The 14,797-nt window shown below is 35.5% G+C and overlaps 1 protein-coding gene across 9 annotated transcripts in view; it reads left to right on the forward strand.

Annotated features, from left to right (window-relative positions):
• SLC8A1 (solute carrier family 8 member A1) overlaps window positions 1–14,797 on the forward strand; it is a 387,052-nt gene that overhangs the window by 918 nt on the left and 371,337 nt on the right. The window lies entirely within an intron of this gene.

Genomic DNA, 14,797 nt, shown 5'->3' on the forward strand with positions numbered 1-14,797 from the left:
AGGTAAAAGTGTGAATATGAACAGAGTAACAACACCAGTATCTATATGACTATCCCATATTTTCTAGAATACAGATTAATCCAGCCAAATCACATCAATGGCACTTTGAAATGCAACTCCAGCTAATTACCAAATTGTAGTTATTAAATTAAAGCATATCTGTTAAAATTGTTAGCAAAGTCTGTGAACTCCTGGCAAACACAAAAGTCAAGAGAAAACATTATAGGTCTTATCTATAAAATATGCATGTTTTGCCAAGATTAAATTAAAGAAAATTTACACAGGATAATGGAATTTAAACTCAAGATTTATTTTGATGAGAATAATGTGTCCATAATTCAAATAAGATTTGAACCAATTCTTTTTGCTTAACTAAGTTTTCAATGCAGAGTATGAGTAGGAAAAAAGAAAAGAGACAAATGGAGAAATATTGAATGTGACTTTCCTTCTCTGATGACAGATGTGACATGGAAAATTATTAATAAGCAAGTGAAAGAAAATAAAAATAATTTGTAATACTGATCAAAGAGATGTTCTCTGGATAACTTAGATGTCTGGGAATGCAATTCATTTAACAGATACAGATGAAATGACTAGTTATGTGGTGGTTTCTTTCAAGCTGTGAATGTCCCATTACACCAAAAAGTGGCAGAGGAAGAGGAAATGTGTTTTTTATTTCAATAATGCACTATAATTATTAAAATAATTACAATACTAAAAGATTATTTTCATCAAATTATTCTTTTATATATCTATTGACATTGAGAGCACATTAAAATAACACATTTCTATATTTCTAAAATAGGCTATTTTACTTTACTTAAAAATACTAATAGTCTATTTGTGAGAGAGTTAGAAAGAGAGAGAGAATAAACGATGCCTTCTTTTTTTAAACTAACAGAGACAAGCTGTCATAACTTTTGCTAAAGTGGAACAGGCCTACAAAAAGATGGCTTTAAAATACTTAATTAAACACCACATACCAGCCGGCTTCTCAAAAGAAACAGCACAGCAGGAGTCTTTGCAATTTTCAAAATGTAAAAGGTTCACATAAATGATGCCGCTAGTATTTATGAACAGATGCAATGCGTATATATCAGCTACTATGTTCTCGTTTGCCTACTGCCAAGTACATTTCAAGTGTGCACTCCTCATGAGAAATGTCTGCTCCTGTTTTTTCTTTTGAAAACTAATTCAAGAAGCATAATATAAGTAATAGAGAATGACTTACTGCTAATTTTGTATATACTATGTCAACATTTATGGAAGAAAATTCATGACAGTCAAGTTGCTTGCCCTTGTAACTCATGACTTCTTAAGCATTTAGTGATGACTATACATGTAGAAAATCTTAAAGAAATAATATTTTGAGAGGAAAATTGAAGGTGTTGGTAGTCTTATGTAAAAAAAATAAATAAATATAAAAAAGATGGCTGGGCATGGTGGCTCACGCTTGTAATCCCAGCACTTTGGGAGGCTGAGGAGGGAAGATCATGAGGTCAAGAGATTGAGACCATCCTGGCCAACATAGTGAAACCCCATTTCTACTAAAAATACAAAAGTTAGCCAGGTGTGGTGGTGCATGCCTGTAATCCCAGCCACTCAGGAAGCTGAGACAGGAGAATTGCTTGAACCTGGGAGGTGGAGGTTGCAGTGAGCCGAGATCATGCCACTGCACTCCAGCCTGGGCGACAGAGCGAGACTCTGCCAAAAAAAAAAAAAAAAAAAAAAAAAAAAAAGGCTGTTAATGATCTGTGTTATAGTTAGCTGAGGTATGAAGCAAATTCATGGTGGCTAAGTATGGTGAAAAAATTTGAAATAATTCAGAATAGTATAGAGCACAGGTTGGAGGCTTCTGTCTACATGATGAGACCTGTCTGGATACCTGTGGGCCTGGTCTATGGTGCAACAATGACAGGAGGAGCAACCACTTTTTAGAGGATTTGACGCGGAAGAGTATGTCTGAATGTTGGGAGAGAGTTTGTATGAAAGTAAGAGTAGAAATGTACTCCTCCAGAAGCCTGGAAAATTTTGGCCCACAGAAAAGGTCATTATGTTTCAAGGGAAAAGATATTATTGGCAATTCTGAAAAAAAAAAAAAATTCCAAATCCCCTTGATCAGGTGATTAAAAACTGATACACTGAGTGGTCCCTGAGAGAATAGTAACGATTTTAAGAACGTTAAAAATGACACAAAAGGCCAGAGGCTAGCCAAAGGTGCTGGTAAGGAATCTGAAGGCCAGAGAGGCTATAGGATTTCTCCAAGTTCAATCATTGGAAGGTGAAGGTTTCCTGGGATCCAGTTCACTTGGTATTCTGATCAGACGTGATGTGCCCATGAAGATCCTTTTTCAATTTTTTATCTTAAAGTTATGTGACATTTTCAAATCTCATGGCAAGGTATTGGAAGAAAATTGTATGCCACAGAATTTTTGATAGTGGTTTTAAGGTTTGTGAAGTAATACAAGGGAAACAAATTCAAGAGGCACTTGGTACTGTTGAGGAGAAAACGGCCTCTCTTATCCCATTGATTTCTTTCCCTGATATGAGCCATGGTTATCAACTCTGACTGCACATGAAAATCACTTAGGGTTGGTGATGCCCATATTGCACCCCTGAGGAATTAAATATGTTAGTGGGGTCCAGACAAGGGTAATTTAAGTCCATTCCATGAAATTCTAATGTGCAACTAAGATTAAAAATCATTCCCTTTGTGCAATTAAAGAAAAGTTGTTGCCAGTCTAATTTATTTGAAAAGAGGAGTTAACAAAACCACAGCTGAAGATTAGGAAAAAAATGTACTTTCTCCCAGAAGGATAATTTCCTTGGATGTTTTATTGATATAATCTTTGCTAATAGAGAATCCTTATTTTAAAAGTTTCAGCATGTTTAAAAGGAAGTGTCCTCTACAATAAAGGATTGATATATATCTATTTGACATCTATCATACTCCTTAGCCTGAATCCTATGTGAATGCTACCCACGATTATTGAAAGCTACAAAATATATATATGTGACATTATGGTTCTTAACAACAGATACTAAATGAAATTTTCTATTGTTTTAGAAAATCATCAAACAGGCCGGGCGCGGTGGCTCAAGCCTGTAATCCCAGCACTTTGGGAGGCCGAGACGGGCGGATCACGAGGTCAGGAGATCAAGACCATCCTGGCTAACACGGTGAAACCCCGTCTCTACTAAAAAATACAAAAAACTAGCCGGGCGTGGTGGCGGGCGCCTGTAGTCCCAGCTACTCGGGAGACTGAGGCAAGAGAATGGTGCGAACCTGGGAGGCGGAGCTTGCAGTGAGCTGAGATCTGGCCACTGCACTCCAGCCTGGGTGACAGAACGAGACTCCGTCTCAAAAAAAAAAAAAAACAAAAAAAAAACAAAACAACAACAACAACAACAACAAATCATCAAACAGACATCTTGAAAGGGAGTGTTAATTTTGGATAGCAACAATTTTCTAAAAAAAAATTGGCACATTCATTCTAAAAAAGGAAAATCATGCTTTTTTTGACTTTTACCTTTCTAGGAAGTGCCACGAACTTCCTAAATTTTAAAAATGAAATCATACCTTAACAGAAGTGATGAGGACCAGGAAATGTCTTGAATCATTTTCTGAACCAGGTGTGTTTTAGGTAAATGAGAAAGAAGACTCCAGTGAATATTTATTCTGAGCAATGTGTTAGATTCCGATTAATAATAATATACAATAATCATTATAACTCTAGTTCCTTAATCTGCCCAGCAGCTTGCCTTCTGAGAGACAAAGTGCAGTTATATATGAAATTATTCTAAGAACCATTACCAATTGCAAGCTATTGTTGAATTTAATGCAAAGAAACACAAGCTATTGTTGAATTTAATGCAAAGAAACACAAAAATAGCAAACTATTTTTAAATCTTTACTACTTTTATTGCTTCACTTATATAGATAAAATACATTCTATGAAATAAAAAGTCTTTTTGTTGTTGCAGTTAAAATCCTAAGTTCTAGATTCAGACAAATCTATGTTCAAATCCCAACTTTCTGCCATGCTGGGCATGTCACCTAAAAACTATCTTGGTATGTATGGAGCTTTTACTATTTTCCAAGCACACTTCTAAGCAAGTTACAGGCATTAATTTATTAATTCTGACAATTAACTCTATGAGATAGTCACCCATTTTACAGATGGAAACACTGACACACGGAAAAGTTAAATAATATGCCCAAGATCACACAACTAGTAAAAAGAGGAAGTAGGATTTGAAGCTTGTGTTTAACCTCTGTGCTACACTGCTCCACAGTCATTTCCTTGCCTTTTAAAAATGAAAAACAAATAATAAAATTAATTTGTGAAAGATATTCAGTAGTGTTATGGCAAGGTGTAAGAGCAAAATAATATTATTATTATTCTCAGATTACTGTCCACTTAGTTTAATAAATAATCATTTGAAAAAGTTTTTGTGAATACCAACTCTGTAAAAATTAACATTAAACACTCTTTATAAACTAACATTTCCAAAGTGTTAAGTAGACATTTTTTGAAAATCAAAGTTAAATTATTATTTTGTGGCCATATTTCATCCTTGTAGTCTCCCTGCCCATCATATTAATCATGTTTCAATCAATGTATGTTGAAATGTTTAACACCCTTCCCTTCGCTCTTCAACATTCTGTAAGCAAAGATGATTGGAAAATGAGATAAGAATCATTTAAATGAAAGTTAGTATTATATTGAGGGACCTATCACCCATACATGATAAATTTCATTTAATTTTCAGGTCATTAATCTAAAATAAACAATAGGAAATCCACCCGACAATTCACTTACAGTTGCTTATAAGCATACGACTTTTCGAAATTCAACATACAATTTTTACCAATTTTTTGAGTTGTGCATTTAGTTTTGTAAGAGTTATGAAGAAATAATTTTACATATAAGGTGTAGGGAAATTGGTCAGTTGTTGTACTTTTGTAAAAGGGAATGAAATGAAAGCTTACCTCTTCTTTCCTCACTTTCTATCAGACATGTGTGGAGGAATAGAGGTCACATCCACCTTCTAACACTATTTTCACTCTACCACACATTTAAGAACAGTTACTATATCATTTTCCCAGAGATGATTTTGCTATCATTAATATTTAAATATTTTTTTGCTTAAAAAGACAAATATCTACTATGCTACTACAGGCAGGGGAAAGGAAAAACAACTAATGAGATTAGAGATTTAAACACAAAATTGAATTCCTTCAGGTCCCATAAATCATAAACCCTGATATATTACATTTTTTAAAATTATCAACAACCATGTCAACAATAAACTATGGTAATTTATAAAGTTATACCTTCTTGAGGAATGTGAAGAATTAGAAGACAAAATAAGAACACAATATGCTAAAAACCAAATCCCAGAGTTTTGTTATAAAGAAACTAAATTTACATAACATTTATGAATTTAGGTTATGTTCAATACATGTGTCCCTGAGCCAAGGTAAAGGCCCATGCTCTTTTGGGGAACACAGACTAAATACATAACCATTATAAAGAGTATATGTCCCCAAAACTTGTTTTTTTCTTCTCAATAATCCATTTGGGTTACCATGTCCAAGTTATTGGATAATTGTATCTACTTTTCGAGGAAAGACACAGTAAATATTCATTAAATAGGTTGAGAAACAGACCTCCAAAAAGTTCACCAAGATGTAACCTTCCAAATCACAGTTTTCAAAATTTGGTTGAAAAAGAACTGTCTTGTCGCATGTTTGGTGAAGTAAAGCTTCCATGGTAGGAAAAAAAAAAAATGGATCTATGAAATATTGCATAAAATTTATCCCCATCTCAGGTGTCAGAGGGCACACTAACACATGACTAGCTCTGAGAAATTCTACAGAAGGTAATCTGAGCACAAGCTTGTTATGTTCAATGATGGTTTAGAATCCAGATGAAGAGTAGCTGATTTGGTGTGCTCCTTAACCTCTCAGTACTGAAATTAGGCTAACTCAAGATTAGTCATTCCTCCAAAGGAATTAATTTGACATGGACCTATGGTTTTAACATCTGGGAAATGATTTAATGGGTCTACATGTGAAAAGAGTGTGATGCCTAACTTACAGAATGCCTATTTAAGCTCCATTGACATCTTCAACACCAGCACTCCAAACATGTATGTATAGTGATTCTAAAAGTACAGAAAAGTCTTTTGAATATTGTTATTGTTGTTGTTGTTGGGGAGTGACAGTTGCACAACTGCTCTCCTTTGACTGAGATTCAGCCTACTATAGAAGACGTTTGAGTATTTGTAGGTGTGTATGCATGCACACATTTATTGTGTTTCCAGAGCACCTAGAATTGAGCTCTATGAGCATTTTACACAAATGTGATTTTTTTTTTACTTTTTTCTATTTTTGTAATTTTTAAAAATGTTTTGTGGGTACATAGTATATATATATATTTATGGGGTACATGAGATGTTTTGATACAGGCATGCAATGTGAAATAAGCACATCAGGGGGAATGGGATATCCATCCCCTCAAGCATTTACCCTTTGAGTTATAAACAGTCACATTAGACTCTTTACATTACTTTAAAATGTACAATTAAGTTGTTATTGACACCAGTCACCCTGTTGTGATAGCAAATAGTAATATCTTATACCCATCAAATATTTTTGTACCCATTAGCCTCCCCCTTTTCCCCCAACTACTCTTCCCAGCCTCTGGTAACCATCCTTCTATTCTCTATGTCCATGAGTTCAATTATTTTGATGTTTAGAAACATCAAAACTGAATAGTACACCATTGTGTGTATGTACCACATTTTCTTTATCCATTCATCTGTTGATGGACTCTTAGGGTGCTTCCAAATCTTAGATATTATAAGCAGTGCTGCCACAAACATAGGAGTACAGATATCACTTCCATATATTGATTTCCTTTTTTGCAGGGTATATACCTAGCAGTGGAATTGCTGGATCATATGTAGCTCAATTCTTAGTTTTTTGGGGAGCCTCCAAACTGTTCTCCATAGTGGTTGTACTAATTTACATTCCCACCAAGAGAAAAGGTGCAAAGGGTTCCTTTTCACCACATCCTCACCAGCATTTGTTATTGCCTGTCTGTTGTGTATAAACCATTTTACCTGGGGTGAGATATCTCATTGTAGTTTTGATTTGCATTTCTCTGATGATCAGTGGTGTTGAGCACCTTTTCATATGCCTGTTTACCATTTGTATGTCTTCTTTTGAGAAATGTCTATTCAAATCTGCTGCCATTTTTAAAAATCTCATTATTAGAATTTATCTCGTAGAGTTGTTTGAGCTCCTTATATATTCTGGTTATTAATCCTTTGTCAGATGAGTAATTTGCAAATATTTTTCTCCCATTCTGTGGGTTGCCTCTTCACTTTGTTGATTGTATTATTTGCTGTACAGAAGCTTTTTAAATTGATGTGATCCCATTTATCCATTTTTGCTTTGGTTGCCTGTGCTTGTGGGGTATTGCTCAAGAAATCTTTGCCCAAACCAATGTACTGGAGATTTTCTTCAAGGTTTTCTTGTAGTAATTTCATGGTTTGAGGTATTAGATTTAAGTCTCTAATCAATTTGTATTTGGTTTTTGTATTCAGCGAGAGACAGAGGTCCAGTTTCATTCTTCTGCCTATGGATATTCAGTTTTCCTAGGGCTATTTACTGAAGAGACTTTTTCCCAGTGTATGTTCTTGGCAACTTTGTGAAAAATGAGTTCACTATAGGTGTGTGGATTTGTTTCTGGGTTCTTTATTCTGTTCCATTGGTCTATGTGTCTGTTTTTATGCCAGTAACCTGCTGTTTTATTTACTCTAGCTCTGCAGTATAATTTCAAGTCAGGTAATGTGATTCCTCCAGTTTTGTTCTTTTGCTTAGGATAGCTTCAGCTATTCTGAGTCTTGTGTAGTCTCACATAAATTTTAGGACTTTTTTTTTCTATTTCTGTGAAGAATGTCATCGGTATTTTGATAGGAATTGCATGGATTCTATAGATTGGTTTGGGTAATACAGATATTTTAACAATATTGGTTCTTCTAATCCATGATTATGGACTATTTTTCCATTTTTTGTTGTCCTCTTCAATTTCTTTCACCATATTTTATCGTTTTCATTATAGTAATCTTTCACTTCTTTGGTTAAGTTAATTCCTAGGTATTTAATTTTATGTGTGGCTAATGTAAATGGGATTACTTTTTATTTCTTTTTTATATTGTTCACTGTTGGCATATGGAAATACTGCTGAATTTTGTGTGTTGATTTTGTATCTTGCAACTTTACTGAATTTGTTTATCAGTTTAATAGCTTTCCTGTGGAGTCTTTTGGTTTTTCCAAATATCAGATTGTATCATCTGCGAACAAGGACAGTTTGACTTCTTCCTGTCAGATATGGATGCCCTTTGTATCTTTCTCTTGTCTGATTGCTCTAGATAGGACTTCTAGCACTATGTTGAATAAAAAGTACACTAGTGTAATCATGTGGCTATCTCACTATACCAAGTTCATTTAGTAGCTGGAGATATGGTTCTGAAGAACTTAGAGTACACAAAAATGGACCATTGCAAAGCAGTTTGGTGAGAACTATGAGATAGAGTTAATGGCACAGACCAGTAGAGATGTGGGTTGAGGGAGCAGCATATGCAAAGTCTACAGAAAAGGGAAATTAAGACAAATTATGGATGGGAAAAAAGAAATAGTTCATTATTACAAAAGGCAGTTTGTTGTTTTCTTTTGTTTACTCTTTATTGAGGTATATTACACCTACAGAAACATGTGATTATGCAGCTCAAGGAATTTTTATAAATGGAATTGACCCATATACCCATCAAATAGATCAAGAAACAGAGTTATCCTCAGCACTTCAGAGGGCCCCCTTATGCCACCTTCCAGACCATTTTCCTCTCAAGAATAACCACTAGCCTAATCTTTATTAGGGCTTTGCTATTGCTCGAGCTTTTAGGTATGAGATAGTCAGGAATAAGATTGAAGAGGCGATGATGAGAATCCCGTATATTGCTAATAAGTTAGAACTTTGTTCTGAAATCAGTGGCTTGAGAGTAGGAGGCAAAGGGTCTAACCAGGAATGTGATCAGATCTGTGACATCTTTCTTATACTGCATATGGACTGCTATTTCCTGACCCAAAGTAGATAATTATTGTTTGATGAATAATCAAGTGAATAAATGAGTATTCTTTACTTAATCTAAGTAATGTGTTTATTATTCAAAATCACATGAAAGTATTTGAATGCTCTAATAAATCTTCACAACTGTGCTAAAGGAATAAAGATATTTTTAAAATGCAATTATATTCTTATTGTAAGAACCAATGAGATAAAGTATATGTTTAGTTTTTGTCACCTAGTAATTACCCAATAAATATTAGTTATTGTTAGTCACTCAACAAGCATTTATTGCACATCTGCTATCTTTCAAACCCTATATTTTGGTGTATAAAATGATGACTAAGACACAAATAATTTGTTAATGAAATTTGAGAATCTAAAGAAAAGAAAATTGCAGAGATTGAAAACTAGACAATAGTCCATAAACCTGGGAATGAAGATGGAAGTCTGGCTAAATGGTTGTGCCTTCTTCAGTGGGTTAGATGAATGACATGATGAAAGGAAAGCTTAATTGAGAAAATAAACCATGTAGCAATGAGTAGAAATTTTTCTAAAGAATGTTTTGTAATGACTATAAGTTCAATATTATTAGATCCATTTCTAGGATTATATTCACTTTGTTTACTTTTCTGTCTATATTCATTGGCCTAGAAAGGACTAAATGGAACATATCAGAATCCTATTGGAGGATTGCTATGGATGCTGGGCAAGGGGAGATTTAAATTCTTTTGAGAATGATATTAAGATATCTAGAGGTGATGACAACAGTCTTTGATGCTTCATGATAAGATCTTGATTGAGGGTGAAGAGTACAGCAGAGTGGAAAGAAAGAAGGAAAAGTTCCTTTGATACTTTGATTCCCTGGTTATAAGATAATCTGAGACCTGGGACACCCTTTGCATCCACAGGGGAATGATATATTCTTGTTGTAAAACTTTTATCAGGTCCCACATGAGTGGTAAATGAGATGAAGCCTTGGATTGAGATACCTACTACGTGGGCAAGGGGCAACTCCCAAAAGGACATGATGAAGCACAAACCAAAATAGATGTCCATCCACACATTGAAGTACATGAAAGAAACATTTATCTTCCTTAGTATATTTCCCCTATCTGACCAGCAGGATGAACTGGGTGATTTCTAGAAAGCTCTGTTCCTCTAAGTTACTGATTTAGTTACAGATACATTTCCCAAAGTGAAGGTAGATTGCATCCATATTCATCAAAAGAAGCATACAAGTCAAAAGAGAGTGCTTGTGAATCAAAATATCTAGAAATAAGGGAGATAAATGAAACTTGACAACATTATTTAAATGTCAGTCTTCTAAAATGAGCAAATATATCCAATAATTTCCTAACTATTGCTAATTTACTTGAAGAATTGAAAATACAAAGAGTACACAAATACATCTTAATGAAGGTTCCAGAGTGTTAATGTCACTGGGGTGTTAGATATATAACTCAAACAATACAGAAAACAAATACAAAGTAAAGAAGCATAAGGAGATACAGAAGGGTAGAGTAGATAGAGAAGATAGAGAAGGATAGAGAGATAGAGAAAGTATGTTTAGATAAGGTGATCACAGGAAATAAAATTTGAGCAGAAAACTCAATGAAGTAAGGAAACAAGTCATGTGAATAACTGGGGAGATTTCCAGACAGAGAAAATGCAGCGAAGGAAAGGCCTTGAAGTAGAAACAATTTGATGTGTTCTAGGGACAGTAAGCAGCCCCATGAGAACAGGTAGGAGAGTTTCTCAAACATTACATCAGAGATATAGCCAGCAGCTAAATCATTAGGTCTTTGAGAGCTATAGATTTGGCTGAGGGTCCTAGAAGCTACTGCAGGATTATGAGCTGAGAAATAAATGATCTAGTTTACCTTCGTAAAAGTTCTTCCTGGCTGCAGTAGGCAGGAAAGACACTAGAGAGGCAAAAGCAAAAAAGCAAAACAAAAGTCAGATGATAATACCTTACCTTATAGGTTCAGTGTCTACGTAATGGATTATCAGAACAATTATATATTTAAGAGTGAAAGAGGGAGCTATTAATAATGACACTGGATCAACATCAGTGAACTGGGAATGTCCCAAGAAAATGGAGACATATGTTTTCCCTAATTAAAAGGCTCTTTTCAAGAATAAATGAATACTTAGTTCAAATAAAGGCTGCTAAAATTAATAGTTCAATTTTTTTCACCAAATATTAGATTTATAAGATACTGATGGACCACAGGCTAAAAATAACTTTATAAATGAATAAACTAGCAACTACTGGGTTAAATTCAGATAAATTTATCCTGGAGGACTGTCTTGGGAATACTGAAGCCACTGGTTATAGTAATGCAGTGTTTCTCAAGGTCATTTGTTCATGGATTTCATTGTTTTAAGAAACAATGAAACTCAATATGAGTGGAACTCAATATGATAGATGTATGGTCCATAGACAGAGTGGAAGGGATGAGGAACATGATTCAAAGATCTGACCTAGAAATTGTAATTAGATTGCTGGGAAGAAACTCAGAAGTATGAGGTACTCCAAATCCCGGTTTTTTGTTTTGTTTTATTTTTTGTTTGTTTGTTTTTTAAAAAGCTGACCAAGAAAGATGGTATATATTTAATGTGTGCAACATGATTTGTTACATGTGTACACAAACCACCATCTAGAAATAACAACACACTAATGTAGCTGCTAGAAAATCCCAAGGTTGTTCTAATCATGAGATAGAAAGAAGCCTTTTTCTACTTTTTATAAAACATCAAATATTTGCTTTGTGCTTGTGGCTCCATGGACTTCAGTTTATGTCTGGGAATATTTTAAATAAAGGCTTCTTGTTGCACTGCCCTTATCCTCCAGCAAGGACTTGAGATCAGAGTCAAAGACTGTGGTCCAGAAAAACAGATTCTGACTCGGCTATTGACACAGAAGCCAGAAACATGTATGGAAAATAAAAGTATGAAGACTGGAAGATGAGTTTGGCAATGACAGGAGTGCCTGAGCTGGTCCGATAACCAACCAGAAGATTGTCCTAGGTCCTGGGATGAACGCTGTTGCCTGCACCTGGCTCCCCCATAAACTCTGATGGGGAAGAGTGTGTGGGCAGACAGCCTCTAGGACATTTGGGAACTGTCACCAACTCACAGACCCTGGCTTACAAATGAACAATACATTTTTAAAAGCTGCTTGAAGAATATCTCTCTTAATTCTCTTGTTCTACCTAGTATTTCCTTGGGGAACAACTCACCTTTTGCTCCTGGTAACAATGGGAGCTAGCACAAAAGCAATTCCTAGGTACCAGACCCTTTTCTCAGTGCTTTTACATATATTAACTCACTAAATCCTAACAATAACCTTACGAGCTGGATCCTATTATCATCCCCATTTTTAGACGAGGAAAATGAGACAGAAAAACGCTAAAGAAATCTGTCCAAGGTTACACAGCTAATTACAGTAGAGCTGGAAAAGTCTGACTCCAAAGTCAGTGTTATCCTCCACTCCACTGTAAGCAAATGCAGGGCAGAGATGAACTGAGAAAGGTATCCCCCTTTTGTCCAATACCACTAGTTCCAGTCCTTACGATTATATATAACATGATTCTTCTTCCACGTGACACTCTCTGACGTCTCTGTAGATCAACAATTATTTATGTTTCTCTCAAATTTTCTCTGTGGCTCCAGTTTCTTTAGTCTATCCTCTTATCATGTAAGTGGATTCTGGCTTATATTAGTGCCTGAAGATTTTTCTTTGAATGTGTTCTTATTTCTATTTTATTATTAATTTAATTTGTATGTTGAGCGAGCTGACAGCCACAACTCAGCCAAGAAATAGTTTTTCGGTAATTTTGAGAGCTCAGGTGCAGGATCTTCAGATCTACCCCTATTAAATTTCTTCTATTAATATTTTTATGGATTCCAAATGTCATCCAGCCTGCTTTCAATCTTCAACTTTGATATCCATTGCAAACATAGTAAAAATGGCTTTTTTTGGCCGGGCACAGTGGCTCACGCCTGTAATCCCTGCACTTTGGGAGGCCAAGGCGGGCGGATCACGAGGTCAGGAGATCGAGACCATCCTGGCTAACACGGTGAAACCCAGTCTCTACTAAAATACAAAAAATTAGCCGGGCACGGTGGCGGGCGCCTGTAGTCCCAGCTACTTGTGAGGCTGAGGCAGGAGAATGGCGCGAACCCGGGAGGCGGAGCTTGCAGTGAGCCGAGATGGTGCCACTGCACTCCAGCCTGGGCGACAGAGTGAAGACTCCGCCTCAAAAAAAAAAAAAAAAAAATGGCTTTTTTATCTTCATCCAATAGTTTGACAAAGTATTTGGAGAAAACCAAGGACAGAGTCTTGCAGTATATCACCCACTCACTACTATTCAGCTAGAGTCAGCAGTCTTTGAGCACAGTTGTTAGTGAGGATTACACTAAATTGTATTGTTCAGTCCACATTTCTCCATTTGACCTTAAGTAATTTTATGTAGTTATGTTAAAAATCCCAGTGAAGGTCAGAAACCAACAGTATTTATCTGTCTGACAGGTTTTAGATCCCTAAAGCTCATGAAGTTAGAATGACTTTAATTTGAACATTGAAATTATACTTGCAATCTTGTGGCTCCTATTCCAACTTCTAGAGTCCCTTAAAGACTACTGTTTGGTTCAACGTTCTCTTGTAAAAAGGTTTCATACATTGGCATGTAATTTACTTTTGCAAAATGTCTGAATAAATTTAGAGCAGCCAGGTACTGTTTTACCATCATTTTTATCTTTGACTTTAGTTTCACTTTATTAATGTTTATTGTTCACCCTCCAACCAATATATGCAACTGTCTATTCAGCCCATTTCCACAGAGCCTAGATTCAAATTTAACATGTTGTGATTTAAACTGATCATCTTTACTATACATCTGACTGATCTTTCTGATTTATCTCTTTGGTTAACTGTAAACTAAAAATCAGCTTAGAATCCCTTTTTTACTTAAGTGTCCACAGCACATCAAATCAGTCCCAAAATCTGATAATTCATACCTCCTGAATGTCTCCCATATCCATTACCATCTGCCTCTTATATTACATAAGTTATTGCAATAGCATAGTAAGAAATGTTCTGCCTCCACCCTGGCTGCTCCCTACTATTCTCCACATTGTTGCCAAAGTGATTTGCTAAAACACAATGTTTATCAAGTACATCCACATGTAAAAATCTTTCAATAAATCTCTATAACTCTCAGGATACAATTCAAATTCGTTAACTTAATACCAAAGACCCTTGAAATTGTAGTTCTGCCAGTTATCATCAATTGCTAGTAACCCTAAGTTTGTCTCTCACTGTCTCCCCATAAGCACCCTTTGTCCCAATTATACCAAACTACTTATGATTCACTGAACTAGTCAGAGTGGCTCAGATCTCCATTTCCTGACATGTTTAATACCTTCTTTCTTGAGTGCTTTTTCCCCTCCTTATTCTCTTGATGAACTCTCAATAGAGTTTTAAAGAACCATTCTTTCTGTGAGGCTCCACTCCCCATTACCCAATACTGATTTATATTCTCCCTTTCTGCTCCCTCTGCCCCCTGTGGATATCTCTGTAATGGTACTTAACATTGTCAACATGCATTTTTCTGTCTCTTCATTAGACTCTAAGTGCCTTGAGGGTGTATATC

This window comes from Macaca thibetana, chromosome 13, assembly GCF_024542745.1.
Source record: "Macaca thibetana thibetana isolate TM-01 chromosome 13, ASM2454274v1, whole genome shotgun sequence".
In the NCBI taxonomy this organism is placed as follows: domain Eukaryota; kingdom Metazoa; phylum Chordata; class Mammalia; order Primates; family Cercopithecidae; genus Macaca; species Macaca thibetana.